At 35.9% G+C, this 27,901-nt stretch overlaps 1 long non-coding RNA gene across 3 annotated transcripts in view; it reads right to left on the bottom strand.

Annotated features, from left to right (window-relative positions):
• LOC137857007 (uncharacterized) overlaps positions 1-27,901 on the bottom strand; it is a 293,392-nt gene that overhangs the window by 123,777 nt on the left and 141,714 nt on the right. The gene's annotated exons all lie outside the window — the stretch shown is intronic.

Genomic DNA, 27,901 nt, shown 5'->3' with positions numbered 1-27,901 from the left:
TTTCAAGCACAACCTTACAAGCTATATCTGTACCATGTGAACTTCTGTGTTTACACTGAAACATGCATATTGCACAGTTAACACAAGTTCATCCACCCTGATTCCTCTGAATTTTCTTTTTCTTATTGTAGGATCCTATTCCATCCCTTTATCTATCTCACATAACTCTGTGCCTCAACCCCAGATCCTTTTTTGCATAAATATTCCCAATCATGTTGCTTTCTGCTATCGTGTTCAGTGAAGCATTTTATTAGCCCTCTGCACCCCTGAGAAAGGATTAGATGAAGAGGGCAGTGATCTGAGCAACCCCAAATCCATCTTCAGCAATGGAGGAAGTTACAGCCATCCTCAATTCACTTTGATGTCAAATTAGTCTACAGCAGCTGTAAAGTCTCCATTTTTAGAAGGTATTATGCTGTAATCTGATACATTTCTTGCAGCAGGAACACTCTTGCTACAAGGCGTTTGTTTGAGTGCACATCACTCCCAATTTTCATGCATCACTAGATGATCAGTTTGATACTGAGGTAATTATCACCGTAATTCTGAATGATAAATATTCCAAAGTGGTATGTACCACAGATACCTCCCATGTCCTCAGCACGTCTGCATGACACCATCTAGTTCTGTAGTCATTGTAGATTAAATCTTTCAATATCCATCTTTGAGGTCTTTTGCCTATGTCAACAAGAAGATTATCCCATTATATAGAACAACTCAAATCACTGAATTTGGTTTATCAATAATCCATTAGACATCTTTCTTTTTCACAGCTCTAGACTATTGGAAGAGGACACACGAGCATTCTCTTCTCATCAATGACAGCAAACTTATTATTAAGAGAGCCGTGTGTACCATGAATAATGACATCTATTTCTTCATAAGGATTTTGAATCACTAATTAGGAATAAACCACTGCAGGATTTCTTTGTGGTTTAAGTGCAGATCTGAGAGATGCTACATGTTTCTCCAACTGCCTATGGTCCATGTCTCTCATTTTCCCACTCACTTTCAGTCAACACTGTGACATATCCAACAGGTATACCTGATGTACCTGGCAGTAGATATTTAGCGTATCAGGAGATGCCTAGCTTATCTCCTCACTACCTAGTTGTCTGGTTAAATCCCTCTCCTAGGAATTCACGAGGATGTGAATTTCATAGAGGTGTCTGACAGAACCTGGTTGCAACCTGGCTTGGATGAAAAAGTAAAAAGGGAGACTCAAAACATGACTCAAAAACTTGAAAATAGTTTTCACAATTCAAGAGTTAAGAGGTGCAAGCTAATCAGTTGACTGACTGGAAGTTGAGAGGTGTACATAGGAACTTCTGTATGGAATAAATACTTGACAGCGAGAGGAGAAAGAAACAAAATTTGTACTCTTGGCTAATAGCCCTCTTCTGCAAAATAAAGTGAAACAGGAGTTGAGCATGTCTCTCCCTGGCTTGTTCTTTGCCTCTAATATTAGCAGACTTAACATCCCATTTCTGTGAGACAGTTCTTAGCCCTGTGAAGTTTAGGGCATCAGAATGGCTAAAGCTAGGAAAAAAGGCAGTGCAAAATATGTAATGAAAAAAAAAATCACACCAGAAAACTGGAGTTACCCTGGGATTTCTTTATTTTTTTCAGACATCTGCAGAGAATAAAGACACATTATCTTTGGATCTGAATCATTCCTCATATTGTTTTAGTTGCTGATAACACAAATACTAGATGAAAATAGAAACAGGCTCTAAACATTAGATTTTTCTTTTCTGCCTCAACTATGTTTACTGTTAAAGATATTCCATTACAGCAACCTAGAAATATTATTTTATAATAAAAGCTTTATTAGCATGGGATCATTTTCTGATATTCAAGTTCATATTGAATTAATGTTTCCATTAGAAATCCCACTTTTCCATGGTCCCTGCAACACTTCTAATTGTGTTGAGCCATTATACATGAGCTCTAAAAAGCTCTCAGAAAAAATCAGGGTTTCTTTTTCTTTTAATTTTATGTTGTTAGCCATAAATTACTGAAATCTGAGAGGTCATTTTTGAATGCCAAGGTTTAAGAAAATATCAGTTAGACATAGTCTCAGGGGCTGTTCTGCTGGAATAGAGTAATTAAATAAGGGGGAAAAAATGTGAAATCTAAAAAAAAAAAATGAAAAAATAGAAGTGGGAACAAGAATGCTTATGAATAAAAAAAGATTAAAAATAATCTTCTAAAGTAACTCAGACATGATTAAGATATATCCACTGAACTTGTATGAAATTCACTACATTATCTTGTTTTTATTGCTTTATCAGATCAATATTTCTAAATTTTACCTTTTCTCTTAAAAAAAAAAAAAAGTTCTCTTTGCAGTAGTCTATGATAAAAGCATGGGACAAATACAATTTCTTCTAAGCTATGTTGTTACACTTATTGAAACAAACACCCATCTTGTACCTATGAATACCTACAATCCAAAAGGTCTAACTCAGTAGTGGCTGTAATTTACCACAGTATTGAAAGAAGTATACATCCATAGCAGGTGTGTAAAAGACAGAGAGTTTATATCTATCAGACAAACTATCCTGACCAAACTTCATCTTCTTTATGAGTAGCTGCATTTTCTAAGGTCTGAGGTTCGTTATGACTTTTAAGATCTAAGAAGAAAAAAACAGTTTACTAATTTACTTGAGAGTAGCAATAGAGAAAGATAAGAGGGATGATCCCAAAAGCTCCTTTCAAAGAGAGTAGCCTCTATAAGAGTCAGGAAGGAAAGTTGTTCTTCTAGATCCTAGAGGAAGCTTGCAAATACTTAAACACAACAGCGTCTACAGAGCAGGTATCTACTGTTATTAGAAATTTTGGAGAAGAAACATCCACAAAGAATACCCCAACTTAAGGCTGTGGGATAAGAGAGGCTCCAATACATAAAGTTTATTAACAGCATGCATCTTCCTCGAGTTTGTACATTGGAAGAATGAGGGACCCTGAACCGAGCTGGACTAAGTCTCCCAATAATCAAATACTGGCTCTGACTTGGTCTGACAATGTCTAAGAGCAATTCTATAGTTCAGGATAGATGGAGCTGGCATCTAAAACTGAAGCTGACTGAAATGATGAGGTAGAATATATTAGCTTTTTTTTTTTTTTTAAGCAGAGAAGAAGAAAAAAGTAGCACACATTCCTGTTTCCTGCCTAATACCATCCTCCAGTGTATGACAGATATCATTACCACGCTGCTGACAAATTACACTTCCTAGAACAGAAGGTCCTTTCCTTTTTGGAGCAGTACTTGACAAAGGAAGCCAAATCCTAGGAGCCAGAATGGCCACTTCACAACAATCAGTTTTCCCATCAAACACCAGGCTGTGTCAGCTGCACTGGGGATCACCTGCAGCCTGATGGCTCTCAGCTAGCATTCCCTTTGTGTGATTTTGTCCATCATTTGATTGTCTTCACCAAACCCATTGTTTAATGAGCTTTTTTAAAATCCACCCTGCTGTTAAAATGTCAGTGCATATCAAAAGACATTTGTGAATCATACAAGGGCTTGTTCTCTCTCCTTATGTCACAGAAAAAAAAAAAAAAAAAAAAAAAAAAAAAACACGTTTATTTTAAACACTAGGATGACAAATATGAAAGGCTACTTTATGTTTTCCTTGTTTGCTTCTCTAAGTTTTGGGAGGTCTTCTTTAGGGGATATATAATAATAAATTCAGTAGCCATTGTGACAGAGGAATATTGTTGTTGTTGCTGTCCTTAATTTCAGTTTATCTTCAAAAGGATTCTGCAAATGGTTCTCTGTATTTTTTTTTCAACTTGAAAAAGTGTACAAGATTTCAGTGGCAATCACTCCAGTTGAGTAATCAGTGAGAAAAGATTAGCTCTGACTTCAAAAACAAAAGTTTGGTGAAAACACTGCCAGAATATTACATTTTACCACTTTTATTTCACAAGGAGACAAAAAAGGTCCTGCTGTTGGGATGAAAGCCACTAAATAGAGAATAAACAAATTTTGCCTTAATGCACTTAATTGTCTCTCTAATAGGTAACAAAGGACATTTGAATGAGTCACCCATACCTTCATCAGACCAAAAGAAAATATAAAAATCACCACTATTTATCATGCTAATTATGTTTGAATGCTAGACAGACCACATGGTTAATGATAAACTAAATATCCATATGAGAAGTAAAATCAAAACCCTGAGCACTTGTGGTCATTAAGAGCTGCTTTGTGGATAGACAAGACACTAAATTACATTCTGCTTCCCTGAAGTTTTCCTGAAGTTTCAGCTGAATTCATTTGTTAGTCAGCCAAGCACAAAGCACATGCTTAAATACAAGCAGATGAGTAGACCTGTGATCACCTACATCTCTAATACTATGTATATCTTTCCATATCAGGATATTTCTTCCTTTGGAAAAATTGTCCTATTACTTTAATAATATATTGGTTAGCATTTCCGCAGCGACTGACTGAAGCTGAGAAGAATACCCCTCTAACCATGATGTGATGTAAAGCAAGTCTCCAGTCTAACAAGGAAACATCTCTCATTGAGTATCAAGATAAACCTTGTCTGTGCTTATACTGAATAACATTAGCCCTTTTAACATCTGCTGTGAAAGAAAGACAAATGCAAAGACTGATAAAGTCTATGTTTACACACAAGTATTTCTGTCCCATCACAGAAAATAATAAATTAGATACCTGTGTTCAGCTGAGTTTATAGAAAATATACATGCATTTTGCCAGTAATGCAATATATAAATAAAGCACAGAAAACGAGTACTTTTAGAGTCATTTTTTCTTTTCTCCCATATACACAGATGCACTTTGTTTTCCTTACCTCCATTCTTCCAGGTTGGGAGGGGAGAGAGGGAGAAGCATGATTTACAAACTGAAAAGCTAGATAAATGCCCCTAAAGGAAAAGATCACCAGTAATAGATACATAAGCAACACACCAGGCATTATGCAATACTTCCTCAGAATACTTTTCAATTTCAGAAATCTTTAGTGCAAGAATTTCTTAAGATGGAGAGGGCATCCTTGTCCTAAATAGACCTTAATAGCTTTTTCTTCCACAAATGTGCCCAATCACTTTTAAATGTATGTCATATTTTAAAATCCACAATGCCTGCTGGCAAATAATTACCTCCCCATGTAGTAGGAACTTCATATTACCTTACTCTAGTTTTCTTTGAACTTTACTATCTGCTAGTTTCAACTGATAATAGTAGGTGCCTGTACTGGAAGAGAAAGAACAATCATTTCCCATTGCTCCAGACTTTATAAGCCTTCATCATATCACTTCAATCACTTCTTTCTGAGCCTGAGGCACACTGGTTTATTTAAGTAATCCTCAAATGGAAATCATTTAACATCTTTAATCATCCTTGTTTCCCTTCTCTGTAACTTTCTAATTTATTTTTTTCTTCAAATAGGACAATGAATACTATCCATGTTTATGAAAACAAGGGGAATGTAGATTAATATTATAACTTTTTTTTTTTTAATTTGTTCCTTACCCAATAACTCCTAACATTTAATCTAAAAATTTTAGGATAAAGTGATTTTTCTTCTTTCAGCTCCAATGTGAAGAAATCAGGTAATATCTGATTCTTAGACATTAGTGTAGACGGCATAAGAACCAGTGATGAAGGTAAGCTAGTGGAAGTATACGATTCCACAGAAGTGGGCCACTTTACTGCACTAGCTTTGATTCTTGTCCAGAGCACCTAAGACATTTGCTATCACTTCTAAATGAGCCTGAGTATGAATGACATACCATACATATTGAACCAATGCAATGTGTATGTTATACCGTGATTATTTTAGGTAGTATTCCTCCTAAGTGTTTTTTACACATGCTTTCTTCCACATTTCATTTACTCAAGATTCATTTACTCAATTACTCAAATTAAATTGAGTGGGAAAGCTGATAAAATTAAATAGATGCAACAGTTACTGGACAGGGTAATGAAAATACAAAAATCCTTTGACACTCTTAAATGCATGTGCTGTGTACTTAAATTAAAGGAACAATAGAATTATGAGGCTTACCCATAGAAAAAATGCAACCACTTTCTCAAATGGGAATATTTCTGAGACTGGGCCAGACTGTAAAATGAGAGAGGAGGGGCAGGGGAAGGAGGACAGGGACATGGTCTCATTTTGGTCTTATGATTCCAATGAGAGAGGAAAATAATTCCTCTGGAAACAATAAGGTGGCTAAGTACTGCAGAACAACCTGTTCCTGTGCACCACAGTCCACCTGCTCAGGTGCACACTAGAGGCCACTCAGACTTGTAACATACTTAGTATTAGAAAGGAAAAGATCATTCCCCATTAAATAGAGAGAAGAGTCATGGAATGAAAGTAAGTATCTTCAGTGATCACTGCAACCTACTGAGTCAGAGTCAGCTAATGTTAGCAGAAGTACTTTGGTTCAGCTATATCTTGCTGGGAGGCAAAAGGATATTTTTATGTTGCTGTCTACTTTTCAGCTTTCTAGACAGAAGCAGCAGCAAAATCTGTGTTTGGCAGACTAGCCCCAGACACTGTACAACATGACTTTAGATATTTAATCATCATTCACAAATCTCTCTCGCCAGCACGATGGCAGCAGTGAAGGTTTATCAAAAAGTTGACAGAATATCAGAATCCAGCAACAATTCACCTGTACAGTTGGGTTTAATGGATTAACATGCAGCTGTATAAGAACATCACTTATTCCCATGAAAATTTACAACAGAACAAAACCTACATTCAGATTCCTGGCAATGGTAATGGACAAGCAAGAAATCCTTGCATAAAAGTACATGGCTAAAATATACATCAAAACAATGACCCTTATAGATCAATAAACTACTAATTGGTTAAAATATATAGGCTATAAATGCAGAACTGAAACATTTTCCTATTCTTACAAAGAAGCAAAAAGCAGTGCAAATCAGCAGCACAAAATTTTGTTTTTTAATGTGCCAGTCTTGAAAACGGTGACCAGATGCATAAATAAGCATGGAAACTGATTAATATATTTCAGTACAAACTGGAAACAATGACAGGGCCACCAGTTCATAACAGCTAATAACTGCTTATCTAGCAGTTAAAATGGGAATTTGAAAATTTGCCTGTTAAAATGCAAACCAGAGAGTAGAAGCAGATACGGTCTTGGCCCCAGGAAAATAATAATAATAATAATTCAAAAAAAAAAAAGTTATTAAATAAGGAAACAAATAATTAACTAGAATTCGGTCTAGGTTTCACCTTACTGCTATGAAGGTTTCTCCCTACTGTTATGAAGGTATTTTTCTTACAGGACAAAATCACCTCTTGGAGCAATGCAAAAATACTGCTATCCGGTGGAGGAATACCAGCTAGCCTTTATCAACCCACATGCAAATCTGCCCTTTTGTGCCATGCCTACCAAAGTGGTATAACAAAACTTTTTATTACCAAGATCACACTTCAGTACACTAAAATTCTTTTGGTGACAATTCCTTTCCGCTGTAGAAGTTCATGCACACAGCAAGGAAAAATCAATGCCTTGAGAACACCCAAAGGCAAGGGAACTGATGTGCAGCAGAAGTCTGCTCAGGTCATAGCCTCTGTAGCAAAGGCACGATTGAACTTCAACCTACTTCATTCCAGGGCAGTAGCATAACCAGAACACCATCTCATCTATAAAATAATGTAATAAATAAAAGTCCAGCAGATTATCTCAGCTAAGAATTTAAATAATATATGGTTTGCCTAATGCATATAAGTGAAAATGGCTGTCAGTGACAAAATACACACATTCTGCTTAAAAATGCTGTTAGATGGTTAACTGTATCACAGGTTATAATTCACATCATTCAGCAAGAGTAACACACTACTTATTGGTCATTTGGGACTTTATCTTTCTTTTGTTAAAGAAAGAAAGGGATTGTGGAATGTAATGAGACACAAGAATGTAGTGAGTGTAGTGAAAGAAAGGAAAAAGAGTATTGGAAATTCTTCACTTGTTCAAAAACAAACCCAAACAAACACCAAACATTAAGTGATATATGAGAGCTGCAGGAGAGAGTTCATGTTCACATCTTTAAAACAAAAACATCCTTAAAGAGAGGTATTACTTGGACAGCTGTAACCTTTATTATTTTATTTTTTTTTATCTCAGTTTGGAGAAAGTATTGTGGTCTATGGGTTGCTGATAGGTCATATTCCCACAGGAAAATCTTCAATACATTACCAACTTTCTTTCACTGATCACACCACCACCACCCTGGAAAAAATACAAAAAGACACACACATACACACACCAAAATAAGTAAATAAATAAATAGACAAAAAAAAAAAAAAAAACACACACTTCTAAGTTTCATCTGTGAAAACGTATATTGAGTGTCATATTATTGAAAAAGAAGTCTACTGTGAAATCACAGACCCTGGAAAGTCAACAGCAAGACTAAAAAAGACCTTATTTTTATTATTATTGTCAGGCTTTCACTTAGGAGTTCAGTGAACTAACACTCAAAGTAAAATGCATTATTCCTATGGGTAAGTTTCTTTTTCATTTGCAATTCCAGCTGCAAGGTACTTTTTCTAAAACTTTTCCCAGCATACATCAATTTACTTTGTTATACACTTGTACACTGATAAGCAGTATAAACTCAGTGTAATGCCCTGGGCATTACCACAACATCAGCAACCAACAATTGAGAGGACCCTGAGCCTTCAAACTCTAAGTCAGGACTCAAACTGTGCTCAACGTTTAGAGCCCAGACCCAGTGCCCCACCTCAGGCCTGTGCTCCTAAAAAAGGCATAAATCTCAGCATTGAGCCCAGTCAAACCAGAGAGGATTTCTTATTCAAATTCAGTCAACATTGCATCACAGCCCAAGCTACCTTTAGTCAACCAGATTGTTTCTCACATCTAATGGCTTTTCAATACCATTTTCAAAGCAGACTTGTAAAAAATGTAGCACATTCTCCATGTTTTTATTAACAGCAGCCTGTAAAAGTGTTAGCTGTTTACTTCAATGCAATTTATGATTACTGGCACTATAAAATGCCAGTCTCACAGAAAAACAAAGCTACTTATTTATCTGCATCCCTTATGGTATTTTGCAGATAACATCTCGGAACAGTATAGCGTAAACATAGACATATAATAAAAAAAATGGTGTTGTACAGGAACTGCTTAAAATTTCAAACCACATGACTCAGTTGAAATTGTTTCTATGACAAGCGTTCTTAAATTAGTGGAAGTTTATTAAACCACAGTTAGATCAGGTTTTGTTGTTGTTATTATTGTTTTCCAGTATTATTTTGACTTGCCTTAGGGTTAACCTCAGAACCATCACACTGAATTCTCTGGCTTTTTCAATTCAGTCAAAAATGTTATTACCATATTTACGTTACTCCGATATTAGGTTCTAGTTTCTGAGAGAAAAAACATATTTCATCCCACATATTTAATATTGAAAGAGAGTATCATCCAGCATATCATCCTTCTCAAAGTCAGTGTCAAGAGTTAAAACTGAAAAAAAATACCAAAAGGCTTAAAAGACTATTTTCAGTCTTTTTTTCCATTTACTTCCCTACCAGTGTTGCTACTGATAGTGCAAAATGTAGTTGTGGTTTCAGAAGCCCATAAAGCTATCTACCAGTTAGCAAACAGAAAACAACCTTTAGCCCTGGCCCTAAAACAGGAGCAGTATTTGGTATTCACTGATTATGTTAGATTAAAGTGGAATGTGGCAAAAAAAAAAGGTAGCATATATATTTCCAATCCATGAAATGAACTATTCTTTCCATCCATCTGTCAAATTATTATCTAACATTACTGATTTGCAATTGTATTAGCCATAGAACACTATGTCCAATGAACAGGTTGCAATTACTTTTCATGTAAGGTTTAAGATTAGTTTCTGAGGGAAAAATTATATTTCAAAGCTTTTATGCCATAATTCTCTTCCCAATTCTGCCAAGGGGAAAGTACTTACAAACCCTTTAATACATTTTTAATAAATTTCTTTTCCATATGTAAAAATATTTCATTGGGAATTGGAAACATTTAGGAGCTAATTACAGAGAGCAAAGATAGCATATTTTTCAGCCCAGTGGTTTTCAGATGATCAACAAAAGAGCAAAATAAGAGTTTCAATAAAACTCAGCAAGGCAAGAAACTGTAAATAACGTGGGTGAAAAAGGCTTGAAATGACAATCTGTTTTGTTATGAGTTTTCCAATCCAGCCCTTCTGTGGTAAGTGGATTATAACGAGAATCAAGACTATGCCAAGTCTTTGAAAAACTTGTTGAATATGTGATTTACCTTTTGAGGCAGTCCCAACTATTCTATGAAAGAGAAGTCTCTGAGGAAAGGGCACTGCACAGTCACATAAGCATTTCACTGAATCCTGTATATGCCTATATACATACCCATTTATAAATATGGTAGTCAGTGCTTTCCAAAACAAAGTTATTAGATTTGTACCTAATCAGTGCTCTGTGTCCCTTCGGGATTAGTCCATACAGGGGAGAGGCAATCTATGTCTGTTCACACTATCCAAATCACAGCAAAAAGAGAATGCTGGCTGGATGCCATCTGGTGTGAACTGGCTCATGTCCAGCTCCTTGGGACTTATGTTCTCTGAAGTAGAGCAACTGCATCTACTCTGCACAACATTAGCTCCACAGCCTTTGAGACAATCACTTTTTTTTGATGTTTTCCAGTTCTAAATGCCCAAAAGAATGAAACAGTACTTCAAAATCTGACAGAGTTATGTTGGGGTGGGTAGGTGGTGTGTTCCCCCCAACCTTCCCCTTTTCTGTTTTTAAAAAATAATTTGATACCCATGGTGCTTGTTTTGTGACCCAGGACAAGGCAAGCAACACACACTCATTTATTCAGCTTATTAGTCCTTCTTTGCAGAATTAATTAGGTTTTGCTTATTTAAAGCCAGCTTAGATACAGATTTTCAGTCATAACATCCCACCATGTTTGCAGAAACTAAAACAAGAGAGGACAGTACTTCTCATCCTACCCTGAGCACACATTTTGTATGGCCAGGCACTTACACATACAGACCAGATGAAGCCCAAGACTAAAACTTTTTATTCCTGTACAATACTCCTTCAGGAGAATGGCTGCTTCTCAAAAAGAGCAGTCAGGCAGGCATTGGAACAGGTTGCCCAGGGAGGTGGTGGAGTCACTGTCCCTGGATGTGTTTAAAGAAAAGCTGGACATGGTGTTTAGGGACATGGTTAACTGGGTGATACTGGTGGTATGGGGATGTTTGGATGTTTGGACCAGATGATCTTGGAGGTCTTTTCCAACCTTAATGATTCTATGATTCTAAGTGACCTTTAGGAAACATCTCTGTAGCACACATCTGTATCTCTGTCTTTTACTGGGCATCACTTCCCCCTTTTGCAGATACAGAGCAATGCAGATTCCTCAAAATACAATCTGTGGAACATCACAAAAATAAAATTTCTATAACCTCCAACCCTCTTCTCCTAACACTTCCAGTCAAGAAAAAGAGATTTAAAACCCCTAAACAGCCTCCTGAAAACAGCTAAAGTAACTGCTGCATGAAGTACTTCAGGTGATCAGGTAAGTGGAGCAGACAGACAGCCTGCCCAGCCTCTACTTTGTCAATGGTTAAAGAAAGAGCATTGCCAAAACAAAACAAAAACAAAACCAAAAAAAAGTGATGAAATAGTAGAGTTTGTAATATGGATATATGGTCTTCCTCCTCTGCCCAGATACCTACTCCTATAAAAAGTCTTGGAAATTCACGTGAGAAATGTAGTCGAAGTAGACCACTGATTTCAAAAAGTTAAGAGAGCCTTGTTGTAGTTTATTTACTTCCCGATTTTCACTACACTGTGCTACAGCCATTCTTGTGCCTTCAGCATTTTCATTGTTTTATCAGAGGATTATGTACAGGCAAGACTCCCTGAGTCAAGGTGTGTGGATATATACAGTATCCTATATCCACAAGGGTATGGGAGAATCCCAGTTAAACTTTTGACAGCAGATTGTCCTACAGAAAAACAATGAATTTTAAATAAAAAATTAAGGAACAAGGAAGCTCATCTGTTTTAATGTACTTAAGAAATGTACAAACGAGAAGGAATACTTGACAGCAAGGTATTGTTAGAATATTATATAAATCTTAATTATACTGTCATGATTTGGGAGTAAATGCATTAAAATTAATGACAATATACCCAAGTAACCGAAAGCTGAAGCACATTTTCAATTACTGTTGGAAAAAATTGCCTTCTTTGCATCTTGTTTTGTACAGATCAGCTAAGCAATGAAATATAGAAATCAAATTTATCTATTAACTGGCCTTCAAAATTAGCACAATTGATCAAGTGAGACATAATTGACCTTAAGCAATTGTTAAGCTCTGCTAAGCTTCTATGATTTCCATTAGGTCATAACTCTAATACAACACTGTTGAGCCATGTAGGTAAAACCCAGTGTCCTCAGGTGATGCCAAAAAGCAACACAGTACTCTGTAAGAGACAAAATAAAAAAAATGAATAAGAATTAAAAATTAAAAAATAAAATAGTTAAAAACTAAAAAGAGAAAGAAAAGTGGAAACCTCTGGTTGTGTCAATGCCAGATTCTGGGTCTACTGTGCATTAATGATAGCATGGACTCCATCAGAGTTGATCATTACTTGACAGGAAATAAAGTTTTCCTGATCATAATTCTCTCCTCCACTTGCCAAGGCAAACCTGTTTCACAATTCCTCCTTGAGAGTGCCTGCAATGACTTCTACCCACATAACAAACATAAGAGTTGGAATAGTCTCTTCTATCAGGAGTGCTTCCAGTCAAGAAAGTAATCTCTGGCAATGTGCAACACCAGTTAGATCCAAGACTAGAGAGCTTGCGTGGGGCAACTATATAACAAACCAATCAAAGGATGATCTGTGAAACACCCATGTTGTGCAGCTAGGAACTACAGCATTAATCTCCCTGAAAGGAGATGTATTAAACAGCTGCACAATTTACAATGGTGGATACTGCAAAATAATAATTAGTAGTAATAATAATAATTACAAAATCATCAATTTAAACTAAAAAATACCAGGAGGAAGTGTTTCTTACTCACCTTATGTTATCCATGAGGTATCAAGCTGTGCAACACAGGAACTGTTTTTTTTTTAGTACACTCAGTGGAATTATTCTGTGGAATGTCACTGTGTATCACTAGGCAGAAAGAAAGCAAGTAAGGTAAAGTGGTGACATGCCAAGGTTTTCTGCAAATAGCACTGTTTTTGTTGGCAGAATTGAATGGTATTTGTTTGACATTTAATTAAAACTCAGGGCCACTAAACTCAAAGGCCTAATGATGTCACAGCACTTAATTTGTTAGAAAATACACTCCTAGCATCTCTTTAGTTAGACAGTTTAGGAGAAGGAGGGAAAATAAAAGGTCAACAGGAGGATTTTTGGAGATGTTACTAACTTCTTGTCTGATCAACAAAAATAGCCATTCAGCTTACTAAAACAGAATGCATGAAAAGCCATGGGCATGAAAATGTAATTACTCTCCTGTAAATTGGTAGCACATTAGTATGCTAGAAAGGAGAATAAAAGCATAGCTTGGGCTTGGAGAGTCATGAGATTGATAGCCACCAGGAAAATGGTTTATCTAATTAATTTTCTTCTGAATATTATCCAGACCATTAAAACTTCTTTAATACTTGCATGCAGTGAGAGTCTGTTCTAACTTATGAAAAGCTGCTGAAACACACAAGACAACACACAGCAAGAAATTCTGAAAGGCAATCTAATTAAGATGGTTTTTAATATCTTTCTTATTAACAAATAATCATTTTCTTTGATTTTGTTCCCCCCGAGAATGTAGACTGCAAGCTAATATTTATTCTTTCTTTTTTCAAATGGAACATTTTAATATGTTCCGTAACTGTCTAATAAATAAGCAAGTAAATAAAAAGACGTAAATGTTGATGCACTAAGAAAAGTGAGAATTTTATGGCCAATAACAACATTTGTAGTTGCACTTGAAAGATGACAATAAACAAAAATGCATTTGCAGGGTATGAAATGGTTCCTATTGGGAAAGGAGGATATTGGTCCATTGGCTTGGTGCATTGTGGTTGTACAACACCATATTCACAAGAACTCCAAGAGACAGCAGTAGCAGTATATAATTTAATACTGCTTAATCAGTCAGCTGACAGTTTCTTCAAGATGGAAATATTGGGCTAACACACAGGAAAAAAAAAAAAAAAAAAGCATTCCTGTAACAGGTTACAGAGATGTTAGTCATGTACAGGTGTAAATTAGAGAATTCATAAGCCAGTCATAAGCTAGATCTGGCATGTTTCCACCCCTTGCAATAACGTGAGTTACAAGAAAAGGTTTGCAACTGTCCTTATTCATACCTAGATCTTTTTAGATCTCTTCCATCTCTGGGGCCTCTAATTTTACAGCGTCCTCTCTGTAACTAAATCAGCTCTTTGTCCAGACCTGACGCTGGCTGTAGAGTACATAGAGAACTCTGCAACATCAAGCACTGAAGAAAATGTAGGCAGAATATCTCATTTCTGAATCCCAGTTAGGCTTAAGTATGATCCAGGAAGTGACGATTCTGAGTACACCCAGTAGCACAGCTTGAGACACCTAGAAAAACTTTACATGTAAGGGGGGAAAGTTTATCTATGCACCATTGTCAAGTGAGTGAGGGTTTCTAGAGGTTGGTTTAGAACTTGGCATGAACGCAAATAGTCAAATCCTTAGTCCAGTCTTAGAGTAACTAGAACATATACTTTTCTTGCACCACAAAATGAAAATCTTTTCAAAAATCATTTACTAGATTAAAATTATATTTAAGATCACTAACAGGTACCTGTTTTTCCATATGCACCTGACAATCACTTCAAAAGTCCCAATATCTATTGTATTAATACTGAAGAAAAATGACACACCATGTAGAAGTCAGTCAAATCAAAATAAAACAAAAAACTACAGTATAACAAGCACTGATAACTCATTCTTGCAAGTTAATTAAAAAGATGATCCAGGTCATGCCCTAGCCTATCCAAGAGATGCTGCCCCCAAGATATATTTTCCTTCTGAAATGTGTCTTGTTGTATATAACCCAAATGAGAAACTGCCAAGACTTTTTCTGGAAAACTGTCTTGACTACACTTTCTGTAACATGAGATATTTTCTTAAGGCCTATAGACACTATTAGAATTGACACAGAGATACAATCATACAAATAAGGCCAGTAGTTCTAGATATCTCTCATACTGCCTTGGAACATAAAGTAAGCTAAATATTGCAATAACTTGCAATGCTGCCTTGGAACATAAAATAAACTAAGCCAAACAAGATTGCATGTTCTTTCCAGGGTTAGAGGCAGTATTTAAGATTTCCAATAAGGCATTAGCATTGCTGCATTTAGGCAGGAATAACTGTCATTCTCTTTAAGTAGAGCATGAATTTTCAAATGTAAAAGGTACCGAGCAATGCCAGGTTGTGGATGACCTCTTTTTTTTTTTTTTTTTTTCCAAAAATAACTACTGTATGCTAGCTTCTGAATGCTGAAGTTGGCCTAGTGGAGAGACAATTAAGGATGAGGAGGAGAAGGAGGAGGCGGAGGAGGAGAAGGAGGTGGAGGAGAAAAATAAACTTATTTTCCTTATGAAATCAATGCAGACATTTACTTTGCAGTGTGCATTGAAAGGCGGAGAGCACATAGAAGTACTAGAACAATACGAGTGGGAAGAAGTTTGTCACTGGGTAAAGTACAGTGACACCAGTCTTTTGTTCTCCACTGTAGTATGAGTCTTCAAGGGTGGAGAAAGGTGCATGAATAAGTAGCTAGAGAAAGCATAATACAAGCTGCTGGGATCTGCATGGCATTTCTGAAGAAAAACAGTGGTTCACTGCAATACAAAAGGAAGTTTTATTTCAGAAAAAGATAAAGATGCTGGCAGTTGGCCAGCTCCCTGCCAGAGAAAAATCAGAGCCTGCCTGTTTTGACCATAGTGAAAGTTTGGGTCTAAGTGGCAAATGAGGTGAAGGGGATGGGAAGGTCAGATTTGACAGACTGACTTGCCTAGAATTATTAAAAACTGATTTGTATTTATATCTTCAAATGGATTTTCATTAAAAGTCCAATTTTATTTTTTCTAACATATGAAGCATAACAAAAAAAGTACGAATATATAATTTTGCTAAGAATAAATGTATAAAGATTCAATGTACTAATAGGAGAGGAAACATGATTACAGTACTTCAGATAAAGAAATGAGCATTTGCACAATGGCTTTTTCAAGGGTTTCTTGTGCAGTACTAGAAAAGACACTGAAATAGTAATTGTCAAGAATTAGCTATTTTGAATGTCCCACTTTGTGGGCAGAAGTGAAAGTGCTCAAAACACGGGTTACAAGCACACCAAAAAATGTCTGCCAGAAAGCCTGCTCTTCAATGGCAGTGAACGTCATGGCAGGTTAGGAAAAACAAAAACAAAACCAAACCAAACCAAAACAAAAAAACAGGCAATAATAAGCTTTGCAATTTAAAGCAGTATTTTAGAAAATTTATCACATTTAATAGAAGCTTCAAAGATAGAACAACCCAGCCACTGTATTAGATGCCTATAGATGCCTACAAATATTTTGAGCATTAAACCAGACATCATGATACATAATGTTGTTAACAAAACATTCTATTTTAAACTCTTCTTCACAGTTGTTTATAACTTCAAAAAATAGTTTGGATTCAATTTTTCTCATTCTTTCTCTTTACCTTAGGCTATTTTGATTTAATTTGAGAATTTAAGCCAACATGTTTCATTTGCTAGAGAATGTTGTTAGAGAAGCAGTACTGCCAACTAAACCTCTCCACTGTCCCAGTCATCTCTTTGGATTATTTTACTACTTGCAGTGTTTGGAAAAGCATAGCAAAGCTCTAATGCAAAAGTGGGTAGATGTTCTATTCCCGTCCCTGCAAAACTTTTAGTGCATTCTGAACATGAATTTTTGCACGTGATAAACCAGCTCACTTCTTTTAATGACTTAATATAAGCCTTGAATGTCTCTTTATTCTCTCTAGCAATGAATCTTACTACATCACTAGTTATCCACAGGTTTTGTCAATACAGCAGAAAGAAGAGAAATCACCATTGTTTTCTAAACAGTAATAGGGATGAAAAGCCCCCAAAAGTATTCTGCATTGGAGACTTCCTTTTGAAATGTGGATTAAGTAGTATTTGGGTACACAAGCAGTAGCTTCTTGGTTCAGATGCATCCACTAATATATCAGGCAGAACACCAGGTAAGTGCTATTCTGCCAAAAAATAGTCCTGGGTTCTGTTCTGATTCTGTTCAAATCCCATTCTCACAAGTCATTGTTTCCATGAACAAGCCTATTTCAGTGAAAAAAAATCTTCCTTATATTGTAAATCCTAAATCAGCTCCAATGGTTTTAGGTGCTGAAACAGGATGTAACAAGATGTAGGTTAACCAGTACAGGAGACAATGTGGCCCAAACTGCACACCTGGACATGCAGGAAAGTTGACATGGCACCATGAACTGATATAAAGAGCCTCCAAAACAGATCTGAGACTACTGGGCACAGCAATGGGAAATAACGACGTGGAGTGGTGAACACAAACCCTAACTGTAGTATAATTGTGGTAATACTGAGCTCAAGTGAGGAAGTACAGAAACTTTTAATAGATCAGCAATCTTCCAATATAGGCAAAATAATATTCCTTAATTTTATTTTCTGAAAGATCAGAACTTCCTAAAGTGAAATTTGTTTTGTTTTGTTTTGTTTACGGGCTGACATGAAATTCAGCACACAAGGTTGCAACCCAAATAAAGTTTGACAAAAGTTAAAATTATCCAGGAAAATAAATAAATAAATAGATAGATAGATAAATAAATAAACTGAAGCATTAATGCCATAAAGTGGTGCCTACACTATATACATTCTCTAGTGACAATTAAAAATATGTATATTAGGCCATAGTTGCATAGAGTTTCCACAAGATTTACTTGCATAGCATTCAGGTTATACAATTCAGAAAACTTATTAAGTATATTGAGTGAAGAGTGCTCTTTATCCATAACAGATGCTTTTCCGTTTGTGTCCTGGAGGATACAAACACAGAAGTATGACGATAATGTACCACCTCTTCTCCAGGTCATTCCCAAAGAAGACTTCTTAATTATGATTTTGTTTTTATATATATATAAAAAAAAAAAACCACTTCCTGCTCTCTATCCCCCAGAAGTAGTTCAGAACTTGCCAGACCATACTGGAGTCCTGAATATAAATGTGGAGCTGATGACAGCAACTAGCCTGATGAAGAGTCCATGAAGCCCCTCTGAACCTTCAGTCAGTCCTTCTGTGCCCCAAGAATATGTCTTCATGCCCCAATCACCTCTAATTGCTGTCTGAACGATTTATTTTTTTCATTACAGTGCCTCTTAAAACTGGAAAACATCAACTTTAGTTTTCATAATCAAGTATGGATGCAATCCTCTGTTCAAGCACCATCTTGAGATGAGTTTAAAAGGAAGCTTGGTATGTGCCCACATTTATTCTCATTTCTTTTAGTCCATCCACGTTGTGGCATCATACTTTACTAGTGGCACTTTACTAGAAAAGTCTCAACATATTCTACCACAAGAACAAAATGGATGTGAAGGAGTTCTGAATTCAGTGTGAATGCCAGTAGCTAAATTATAGGCAGACTATGAAGATCAATAAGAACATGAAAAGATGGATAAGAATGCACTAACCACGAACCCACACTCTGGCAAGGGAATTTAAGTCACTTTGTGTGATTCTGTTATTTGTGTGATTCTGAACCATGAATGTCTATTCATGGTTCAAGTACATGTGATGATGCACAGCTCCATGTATTCATGAACAGAGAGAGGTTCAACAACCCACACTGCTACCAGTGCCTGCATGGAATTAATAAATGAATAGTGGAAACTATGCAAGACAAAGACAACTTTATTGAGCTAAGGAAAGCCTTTCAAAGGGAACCCACAGTAACATCTTTAGTTAAAGCCATATATAACATGTCTATAACTAGTCACTTTGAATCTCTACTGACTGTAAGCTCTCCTGTTCCTCTGGCTGGTAGCAAAACCTTTCAACATTTCAACCCCATACTTGTAGAAAAAAGTCACTTTGTCAGTTTTGAATAACTTCATCACCTTCTGGTTGTATTATTAAAACTTATTATAGACTGTGTAATATCCATGTCTACAAAATGGCTTCTGTGGAAATGCCATCCAGAACAGCAATCTGAAACCTAGTCCTTTAGCCTCATAGACTACACTAAGAGCTTTAGGACATTCCTTCATTCTAAAACAGCAAAAAGAGAACAAACATACAGTAAATGCCAGATGAATTTCTTAACTTATTGTTGAAATGTATCTTAATGGTATGAGGTAATGTGCTTGATATAACAATACAAAATTCATTCTCCATACCTCCAATGCAGAGACAAAATATTCTCACACAGAATCATCTGAATCAAAATGATGCTGCTCAATCCACCTTCTAAGCAGCTGTGATACCAAGTGAACTATGATGTACTACACGTAACTCTGTAACATTACCCCCAGAATCTGTTTCAAAAATGGGTTCAGCATCATATCCTGTATTATCCTAGAACACTACTTGATATTTAAAATAAAGTTTACAGCATGTATAAAGCTATTCTGATGCTCCTCACTGCACACTTATGATTTAAAGCATGGTTTGTATTCTACTGAACGTGTTTCTTTTGCCCTTCTGCTAATAAGCTTTCTGCAACAGTGGGTATCGTACACAGAACTAATACAGACTGCATGACAGATCTCATTTACACAACAGATCTGCAGTGCAAACAAAAGCAAAAAGTCCTACCCTATGCAACCCACAAAGGAGGAAGGATTCATTGCAGAGGTATTTGCATTAACACAAATGGATATGTTTACACCTGCACTTTTCTTTCTACTGCTAAACACTTAAATTTCTGGTCTCATTGTGGTGACACTATTTAAAAATGGACCAATGCAAATTTTTTCATCTGCACCCTACCAAGAATGCAGATCTAGTATTCAGGAAGAAAGGAAAGACTATTTTGAGAATCATTTTAATATGACAGAAATAAAAACAGGATTGGGAGGGGGAACAAAGCATCCAGAGATAAAAGGAACAGATACTTGATTAGACACAGGACAAGAAGCCACATTTATTTGAATATAGCAGACTGAAGTCCTGTTATCCACCACTAGCCAGCATAAAGGAAAATAATAACTACAGTGTTCTGAGAGAATACTTCATGCATACTAATACTTAGCTGAAGCAGATGAAAATCATTTAAAATTTTAAAGTATGCATAAAACATGAAAGGCACTTCTATTTCAAGAAAGCAGGATGAATCTGTTCATAAGAACATGATCTAGTAAGCAGAATTGTTCATGCTGTAAAGGAAATAAAGATCTTGCAGTACCATCACAGATAAGGCTGAACATGAGTATCATCTGTCTGACCTGCACCACTCCAACACAGGCCAGAGTTAATTCCTCTTTGAATCAAAACACTTCTTAAAAAAATGAATAAAAAAATAATAATCTGGAAACACCCTGGAAATTTGGAAATCTAGAACACACCTGTAAATTATGTACTTACAATTTTTTCAGTGGTAACTTACCTGCCCATAGTTCACATTATTTCCACACTCTATTTGACTAGTTCTGGTTTCTTACATTGCACACTGAGGAGGACTTTTTTTTCTGAGTTTCCATTTGTTATTTAACTCACTCTGTCAGCAAGTATTATATTACTTTGTGACAGCCCTAAGCCAGAGTAAATGAGTAGGTGAGAAAACAGCCAGTCTCTAACCCTTATTAAAATTATACAACTTCTGCCACACTGATAACTAGAGAAGCAGAGTAAGTAAGAGGTGTTGTAAGAGAGAACTCGTGGATAATTTACTTTTCCCTGCTCCTCTAAATGGATTATCAATCTGAAGTGATTGACTACATAGCTACACTCAGGAGGAGTCAGTAATACGCAGCATACATTAATCTCAAATATGTGACTGATTTGGTACTTCCCAGCCTAGTCCAGAAGGGCACTATGCCTTTCAGTGTCTGAAACTCAGTTATAGTTCAGGCATGTATTACAGAAGGAATCCTCTACTTCTGAGCAAGTAAAATTGCATGAGGCGCATAGATATTTAAACAGTGGGGAGCTTCCAGAAGTCTGGTAGAAAAAATGTGGCAGCAAGTAGTGGTGTAGGGAAAGTCAGAGAGAATGGGGAGATGGGGAGGGAAATAACTTCAATCTGAGATTTCTATGAATGCATTTATATTTATGATATGAAAAGAAGCAAAGCTATTTTGAGCAACCTGGTCTAGTGGAAAGTGAGGTTGAAATTAGATGATCTTTAACGTCCATTCCAACCCAAACCATTCTCTGATTCTCTGATACTAGATCCAACTTTTCAGCGAATCCAGCATGCAGAAAAACAGTTACACAAGAACTACACAAGCCAACTTCTATGACCACCTATATTATAGTTTATTTACAATATCCAAAGTCAGACCTACATTAAGAATACCTTCAGGGTATCAGTAAACACCAAATGCTATTTCTTCAAGGTACTGTAACATTTTCCTGTATCCAGCAATCAGATGTTCTTCCTTCTGATATTGAAAGGCTAATATGGTATGTTACACACAGTTTATCAGGCTATTTTGAAGAAATCTTATATAAAGAAAGGTTTCCAATGGTTAGTATTTTCCAATAAGAGTCCAAGACATGTTGCATGGTTGTGGGAAATAAGCCTAAACCCTGACTACACTGAGGGCACATGTAGCAATTACTATATTAAATGTCTTAATATCATAATAATGTACTATCAGTACCACATTAAAGAAAAAGAATGGTACATGGCATGTAGCCCAAAGTCAAAGAGTAATTTGTATAAAGGGCATAAACTACAAAGGATGACAATCACAGTAGCAAAATGATACCTGAAACTCCATTCTTTCAGCGATAAATCTTGTCTTAGATCTTGAAACATGAACAGGTTGAACAAATTTTCTACAACCACTCAGCTTACTGCAATGATAAATTTAAACAGGAAACCTTAGAAGATCATAAAGCCGGGTGGACAACGAAAAGATAATTACTTTATCTCTTTCGATTCTCAGACATTATTCTCAGAAGGGATCTCAGAAAAAACAGTAGTACAATTAAATGCAGTGAAAAAAACTTACATTGCACAGTTTTGTACCCCAGATGCAAAGACAAATATCATGCAATTTTATAGCTCAAAGAAAGTCTGATGGATGAGGGGAAAGGTAAATTTTACAGCTCAGTATGTGATGTGCTAAACAACATACAAAGGAATAATGTTGTATTACTAATGGGAGATTTAAATGGGTTATGTACAATGTCTAGAAAACCGCTGAGTGGTTACTCAATATCTGCAACAGTGCATGAAAAGATGAAAAAGTATCAAGTGACTGAGAAAAAAAGGGCTTAATTGTCAAACTGCCAAAGAGAGTAGTTTTGACAGGTTGTAACATGAAAGTTATTGGGACCTGCTGATTTAAGAATACCTAGTTTAGTAGCTGTTACCTAATCTCCTTAATTACTGTTGGAAAGCAAAGCACATTACATCATCGAATTCATTCCCCTCTCTTTTCCAAATACAAATATTTATTGAACATGTCTGCCTTCTCTGCATTCACACAATCAATTCCACCACTCCCATCCAGAAACATACTGATAAAATTGTCCGGATTTATCTTGTTCTTCATATATTTAATCCTCTTATTTTTCTTAATTCTGCTGACTATATATTTCACCTTTTGTCCTTCCCTTATCAGTTCTCTGCAGTTTCCAGGTTTTGATTTACATTATTAGCTTCCTCTTTCATACGTTCATTATTAAATTTATAATTCATAATACCATTTGTGTCCTCTCAGAGTTAAGTTGATTCACTCTCTGCTGTGCCTTTTTGGACCTCTAGTAAAGTTTACTAAAACATTTACCAAGTGCCATTCCCATTTTTGATCATAAGTGGTTTTTGTTTTGCTGCAGATGAACCTTTCAAGGCATGACATACTGAACCTTTCGAGGCATGTGGTAGCATTTCTCTCTGGAACTAAAATCAAATCAATTTGTAAGTAAAATCGAATCAAGATCATTTGCACCAAAGCTACAAAGGGAATCTAAGACTGTAACCAATTTTTCTGTGATATGCTGATAGGAAAGCCTCACCACACTTTGAGTTAGGAAACAGCTAGCTTTAATGTGTTTATCAAGGTGCCCCTCTGATTTGGGAAAAGACATAATCTGCAATATCAGAGAGGCATATATTTCAGGGCTGGCAGGATTGTCCATCTGCACAAATTTACATGGAATTCAACCACCATAATTCAGGCGATTCTCCTCACACTACTTCTTTGGGACCTACAGATGAGAAAAACAGACTGTAGAATGTGAGCAAGCAGTCAAGCTTTCCTTTTTTCTGTTCATGTTTTTGCTTATCCCTTGGCACAGTTTCAAGTCCACTGAAGCAGCAGCATTTTGGTTTTAAATACAATTAGACATGGCCATTTACAGAAACCAAATTTTTATGTACCCCATAGGAGACTAGCTTAACTTAGCTGCCTCCTGTCACTTCTCATAGGAACACTACAGTATGATAATGTCCTCTGGGCCAGTGTTTTAATAACACTGCCTTGCTGAGTCTTGCAGGATTATTAGACTAATAGATCCCAGTTATGACCAAGTCCTGAGGCATAACTACCTCTGACATTGTATGTATAACTTTGCCACATCTTCTTTATTCAATGGTGCCCTTTCAGACACTTCCCCCAGTAAAGTTGCTTCTTTCCTAAATCAAACCCTAAATCAAACTTTTGTTATGGTCATTATTGTGGTCATTATTATTTCTTTCACCGGCCTATAATCACAAGGTATTTATAGATGCTTTTTTGTTATATTCAGAAAGCGAGAGATATTTCTGACCCTCTAAAGAACTCGAAATGTAACAACCTAAACAAAATAAGCTTCTGGAGAAGGCCAGGAAAGTACAAATAGAAGCTTTTCTGTGTGTGTTGATTTTCTGAACCTTGCAGCAGTGGGACATATCATACAGGGCAGAGGAGCAGCCAGATCAACAAAACCCCACTAGAATGATAAACTTATTTAATCAAAAGACACTACAAAACCTGTTTTTGCAAGCAAACGTAATACATCTTCTCTGTACGTAGAGGCACCAAAAGGCCAACCAGAAAAAGTGATATGTTTTACTTCATTGGGAAAATCTTCATTAAATGTGACATGGGCTGTGATGGAAAATGTCTCTACTTGTAAAACAAGACCTGAAACACAATAAAACTTAACATCAACAAAGGGAGATAAGAAAAGAATGATTTAAGACACTGATTAAATCATAAAGATAGATCGTACAGAAATGGTATGTATATCCCTAGATGAAGAGAGTGATAATATCATAGGAAGAATATTACCTTCATATTATTTCAGATTACATATGCATGCACATACCACACAGATACAACTCCTGACCAGTTCTGTTAATGTTCTTTTTCACTAACATTATGTTTGTGTTTTTGAAAATGAGTACTTAGGTTGGTTTTGTGTGAGTTGTTTTTTATTTTAGCAGACAAGCTGTCCAGTTAGTCCATCATTTAAAGATTTCCCTTTTTCACTTTAAAGATAAACAGAAACAAATTATACCTTGACTAAACTTAACTAAAAAAGAGAAAAGAATAAGGAAAAAAAAAAAAAAAAAAAAAAAAAGCCTTATAAAACTTAAATTCAGGTTTGGCTAGAGGAATATTTTATATTTGTTTATCTCAAAATATTATTTTATTTAGTAGAATACCTGAAAGAACTACTTACTTATTTCATAAATTGGATGTGCCAAATCCTGTTCCACCCCAGACTCCTTACCACACAGAGCCAAGCAAGTGTGCCTAGTTTTTTTGGGTTTGTTTCCTCTGCATGTCTCAAAATCTACTGTACTTAACATACACATATAAAATTAGGCAAGTATTAATTTAAAATCTTGTCATGGACTTCTTGTTTGCAGCTATTCTGACAGCAAATTATACCATCTCCTGAAACAGAGTGGTTCTAATCTGTACACTGCATTGTGTTAAGCAGGCAATACAGATATGGAACAGGTAGTAAGGTTTACCACACTTCCTTTGACAGATTATCCCCATCTGTTAAAAAGCATGGCTTTGTAACATAACTTCTAAACTTTTCTTCATGAAATTTAAGCCACAGATTTATATTTGCAGACTTATATTTCCTATTCCTTGATAATTGTGTCTTTCCAAATATTTACAATTTTGTAACATTACAATTATTATTAGAAAAATAATTAATTATACAACTATTACAGTTACAAATATTTACCCAATTCACTTAACCATTTATGCATTCAGATTTGCAGTAAATAAACTAATTCAAATGTTTCCAATATTTGGATGTTACAAATAATGACATTGCATTACTTACCAAAAAGCATAATTACTCCAGTATTCATCATTAAGAACAGGACTTGTAGGCACTTCTGAAACGTTTACTTCCTTAAATAATTTTTTCAGGTATTCCTACAGACCTGATCAACAACCTTAAACTGAACCGCAGCTGCTTCTACCATCACATAGCTGCACCTGTTCGTCATTTTGGCCAGGTCATTGTCCAGTTGTTGATAAGGAAGACGATGTTCTAAACTTTAAATATAAATATATTTCTTAAAGCCTAAGACTTAAAATTAATACTTTCCATGTTCAGTGAAATTTTGCTCTTAAATCCTGAAATAATGAAAACTGTAGAAAGAAGATAGAAGAAGGGATCTATGACGCCCACAAACTTTAAAGGTGTAAGAAAAAAAAAGAGAGAGAGAGAGAGAGAAAAAAAATAAATATGTGTATATATATATATAAAACATTTTTTCTGTAGTCAAAAAAAATAATTATATGTTGATTCCTAAAATCTGCTGGTTATGAAACCATAATTTCTAACTTAAGCTGTTCCAACACAAAGCATAAAAAGAATCTACATGGACAGATTGTTTGGCATCATATAATACCTGCTTCTCCTGTAGTACATTTTTAGGATCTTCTTTCTCTGCTTGGCTGTCTATTCTCAACAGCCTTGTATGCATACATACATTTTGAGACACTTGCTTCTGCCAACTTCAGCTGAAACTATTCAGTGGGTTCAATAATTTTGGAAACATAAAAATGGTAACTCAGGAGAAACATATTTGCCTGTTCATATTCACATACACAGAAAGTTTAATCACAAAGTCATGCATCCGTAGAAAAAAAAAAATCACTTAAAAAAGGAAAAGAGAAGGAAACAGTTCAAAACTTCTACCTAAATATTCAGCATGGTGTACAAAGGAAAATGGGCTTTACTGAAAGTCCAGAGCTGTGTGCTTTTTGAGACATTCATTATATACATTATAAAGCAGACTTCCAAGTTTTGTAGAATTACCTGAGCTAACTTCATTACTGGAGGCAATACAATTACAGAAGTATGGAGTTCACTATTCAACATCCATTAAACTACCCTTCTTCCTACAACTAAATTAGCTCATTTAAATCTAACTTGGTTAACCTCGTTATCAGTGTGAACTGAGACATCTCCTTAGCTGTTGATGAAGATGCTTGGTATAGTAGACAGAGTAGCCTATGATTTTGGTTACTGGGGATGCGTGACACTGACAGAGATAGCTAGTACCTCTAACTTACTTCACAGTGACAGATACAGAAGTATGAGGAGCTGAACCCTGGTTAGAAAAGCGTCATACAAAGGATTGAATTTCATCTCTCTCCTACCACAGGTACATTGTAGAAAGTATGGGTACTTGGTTTATTATGGACAGGATGACAGCTGATGCTATGAAATTTGACCTTCTTAAATATCTAGTCATTAATGAGAGCCCAGAGCTGAGTGAGACTACATGCACTGCCAGGAAAGCCTGATACAGGCTAAGGGCAGGTACCAAAGTGCAGCCTCATGGGACAGTCATGCCCCAGTACCGCTGTTCTAACACACACCACAGCACCCACTCAGTCCACAACCATTTGTTCCTACATCTGGCACATCTACCCTGCCTAATTTTACCTGACTGGATGTCATGTTCTATAAAGACAGGATAGACTGGCTTCCTACTTGAGGGCAATAAGGTTAGTCAGTGTGAATCTGTTCATTATTTTCACCAAATGCTCTAAAAGATAATGCTACAAATGCTTACTGTTTTCACTTAGGGGTATGCTTCGGGCTCTTTCCAAAGTTTGAAGAACATTATCTCTAAAACTCTGGAGAATGTTTATCAAAACATACATACTGGCAATCACCATCACCTCACATGTGAAAGGAAAATGTTCTTCTTGATGATAAAAAATTGGCATTTTCCTACTCTAAGATTTGAGGAAGGATAAATAATGGATAGCACTAGGGATTCTTGTCATCCTCCTGTATTTATACAAAGTCACTATTCGATTTGACTATTTATAGTTACCTGACAAAGGTTGCATTGTTGCTGCATAGCAACAATGTTTTAAAAAAAAAGAAATGAGACAGTTTTCATTTGTAGAGCTTCATTTCTTGAATGTGATATGGAATAGGAATACAATAGTCCTAAAAACAACAAGGGAAGGGAACACAACCATGACAGAGAAAAAGAAAATCTAGCAACTTCAGAATGTAGGAATAGACAGCTCTGAGGTGGGGGAGTTATGAAAGAGATTAAAATAGTGCTGCAGTTAAGAGAAAAAGAAAAAAGAAAAAAAGAAAAAAAAAAAAAAACAGGTCTAGAACAGGTCTAGAATTACATTTTCTAGTTAGGTTGTT

This window comes from Anas acuta, chromosome 5, assembly GCF_963932015.1.
Source record: "Anas acuta chromosome 5, bAnaAcu1.1, whole genome shotgun sequence".
Classification (NCBI taxonomy): domain Eukaryota; kingdom Metazoa; phylum Chordata; class Aves; order Anseriformes; family Anatidae; genus Anas; species Anas acuta.
This window is presented reverse-complemented; position numbering and strand designations above follow the sequence as displayed.